General features: G+C 38.3%; 1 long non-coding RNA gene across 1 annotated transcript; it reads left to right on the top strand.

Moving 5' to 3' along the window:
- The first annotated feature begins 1,132 nt into the window (after nucleotides 1-1,132).
- Nucleotides 1,133-2,024, top strand: LOC138051189 (uncharacterized). Its single transcript, XR_011132740.1, has 2 exons — nucleotides 1,133-1,309; nucleotides 1,693-2,024. It is a non-coding gene; the product is annotated as an uncharacterized lncRNA (long non-coding RNA).
- Nucleotides 2,025-3,435: the final 1,411 nt, after the last annotated feature.

Here is a 3,435-nt window from a genome sequence, read left to right as displayed (position 1 = left end):
ATCTACCATGGCTGCAAAAATGTCCCTCATATTCGTGACTATGTTACTCTGTCAATAGCTTCTGATCAACTTCCCTGGACGCTGTTCTGGTCTCCATATAAAATCCAAGTGGAGGTGTATATACAGGCCATGCAGAAAAGGCGAGGTTAGAGAAGTTCTTTCTTAGGTCGAGCATCATGCTAAAGAATGTTAAATCTACCAGTTCCTAAAAATTAGTGTTTCTCAGTAATTGTGCTAGTAATGCAGCGGCCTTCATGAAAAATTAACCAAACCCTAACTCGACGATCGTCTGGACATATTATAATACTCAACCTACCCTCCCCCTACCCCCCAAAAAAACAAGGAACTGGCGTACAATATTCGCTTTAATCAGGAAAGATAAACTGCGAAAATAGCTTCAGAAAGGCTTCGCCCTGAAAACGAAATAGGGGTTGTATTTAGGCATGTTGGAATGAAATGACCTTGTTGTTTTTCTTTTATTAAATGAAAATGACTCGTTCCACACCCGCTTTTTTTACCTTACATTTTCTTAAAGCGACAACTTGTCTCTAAATTCTTAAATACACCCTCCGGTTCTAAGTCATGGTATTGTTCAAAATTTCTCCGACTGACGAAATGACAAATTTTGGTGACAACTGACGAAATGTCACTGTAAGGCTAATTAGAATTAACGAAAGATAAAGGGAGATATCAATTAAGGATTTTGAAATGACCGAATGCAAAAATGTCCGCCAAAAAATCATCATTTTTCTTTCGTGTTAATCCTTAGTAGCCTCATTAGCGCGCGTCAAATTGAAAGAACGTTGGCAGTAAAATGAGGCTAGTCAGTCTAATTTGCACAAACGTAAAAGAAGAGTTATTTGCGGCTATTTTTGCAACACCTGCTTCTTTCTCACTATCCCTGTTAGACCTTGCACACTATTGTAAATTAGGTGGAAATTTCAGTGGCGATCAAAAGAATAGTGTAAGGGTTATATATATATGATATATTTCCAATCTTTATTTCGAGATGAAATCATCAGCGAAACGAAAACGAAAACAAAATAGAACAATCTTTGAGGTAATTTATTCTCTCGTTAAAATTTAATGTATAGGGCCATCCTCTTTATAAAAGACCGTGCAATGACAAAAGACAAATTCAAACTTGACAAGTTATTGACCAAACGGTTAGGGTATGGCGTTAAAATATTTTCTTGCGGTAGTCGTAACATTAGCAGTCATGTTCGAGTTTACAGCTCACGGCAAGCCGTCTCATCTCATTTGCCTTATGAATCCTAATCATGCTCAGTGCCCTCAACCGCCCAGCCAGGTTAGTTTTGATTAGTTACTTATGATCATTTTGCCTTTAAAATTGCATGGCATATTACTCCGGCATGACTCATGATGATCTCAAACTGAGCCGTAAATAATCCTTGTGGTTATTTTAATATCTGGACACTTGTTCTATACCTTTTTTTTTCTTTCGAAGAGATCATGTACACGAAGCGCTGCAAAAAACTGTCATCAAAACAGACATTATTTTGATCAACTTTATCTTCAACTTTAAGTTAAACTGCATGACTCGAACTTTCCTTAAGGTAACATTATAAAAGAATAGATCAGAATAGGCCAGAAATAAGGTAACCAATTTTGACATGGAGAGCAAGTACATTAACTTCAGTTCTTATGCACGACTTTTGTTATTCTAAGCAGCCAGAGAAGCAAGGTGACTCGACTTCCAACGAAGACACAATGAACCTAGAACAGAGAGAATTGAGCCCCAAGGCGAAGATTCTGCTGGCTGATCTGATGCGGCGGAGTTACAAACAGCGTCAAGAGTTTAGATCTGATTACGCCGATGACGACTATTGACTGAGGAACTTATAAAACTAAGCAAGAGTAGAAGCAGCAAATTTTGCAAACAAGAAATGTAATCCAAACAAGTTTCAAGGCATGCTGGGTGAAGGAAGTTAGATTATAGCTAAAACATTTGTAGAAATGTCCAATTACGTTCCAAGCCGTAAATAAAGATAGCTTACGCAAAATTTGGTGTGCGTTTTATTTCGTGTGCATATTGCCGGGGCAATATGCCTCTTTCATGTAAAACTGCCAAATACAGCCCACAAAATATGACCAGAAATATGGCTTGCCTGAGAGGTTTTCCTCCTGTTTTTCCCGGCCATGTCTATTCCAAAAACTCATGAAACCCTGCATATGATTTGGTTTTTATTTCCGAAAACGAATGTCAGTGCTGGAAAATACTCAGTGTCTGTCATCGGATATTGTCTGTCGGACTTATCTGATCAATTCACAGCAACCCAAACTCATAATTCCAATGTCCAGTCAACGTACCGATTTTTAGGGCTTATACATGAATGAAATGCCGAAAAAAATTCGGCTAATCCTGGTTTACAGCGACAAAAATAAAACAAACTTACTTTTACTACCATTTGCGTTCAACGGTGAAGCATGAACGTTTTTTCGGGCATGTTTACTTTTGAAACGAGACAGTTTCCCAGACAACTGTATCGACTGGACCAATGAAAATGTTTCGTTTGGAGCACGAAACTATGAATGTTTGTTAAGCAAACGTAACACGTTTTGTTCACGTGGAGAGCAGGTTTGACAAATTTAAAGACATTTTTCAGGATTTTGGACGCTTGGTGTCATTGCGACCTCAGAATGATGGAGGCGCTAAAAGTAAACAAATTCGGACGAACCTATCACACTGGAATTGCGCTGGATCAAGACATGAGATCACTGATAATAGATAGAATCCTCCAGGAAGGTGGTGATCGAGTGACTGGATACATTCCCAGATCGTTTCGTTATTTTCCAAGGAATTGAAGCTTTGTATAAATACTATCACAAAGATTTGGCGAAAATTTTGCGAGGAACTCTCCATTAACCCTCGAGCTAAAGGAGGTACAAAGTGGAGTAAATTAACAGGAGGCGACTTAATTGAAACTCATTGAAATTTTGAAAATTGAAAAGCCATCTGTCTCACTTGCAGAAATAATAAGTTGTCTTGAAGAAATGGACGGTGAAGAAGTGTCAATGGCTACTGTTTCCAGAGCGCTTAAGCATAGATTGCCATCAGGTCCTTACACGAGAAAAAAAATTACGAAGATCGCCCTTGAACGATTTACACGAACAAACGTATTTTATTCACAACTTTTCATCATCAGGCGTAAAGTCAGGGGCACCCAACGAGGTTTTTTTCTAAAATATCCTGAAGATGCTGTTTAGGCAGTTAGGAGTTATGTCTAAAGTCATAAAAACGATTTATTTGCAACGCTAATAAAAAATTATCTGTTCGGTCGTTCTAGGGGATGATATGCCCCCCCGAATATTTTAGGGCTGCTTTTTGTATTTTTCGAAAATATTAGCTTTCGATCAAAGCTTCACGAAAACATGAGGTTATTCATTGACCCAGCAGCCAACCGAAATTCTTAG

Source organism: Montipora capricornis, chromosome 6 (assembly GCF_036669925.1).
Source record: "Montipora capricornis isolate CH-2021 chromosome 6, ASM3666992v2, whole genome shotgun sequence".
NCBI lineage: Eukaryota > Metazoa > Cnidaria > Anthozoa > Scleractinia > Acroporidae > Montipora > Montipora capricornis.
The sequence above is the reverse complement of the archived record's forward strand: the minus strand, read 5'-3'. Positions and strand labels throughout refer to the sequence as shown.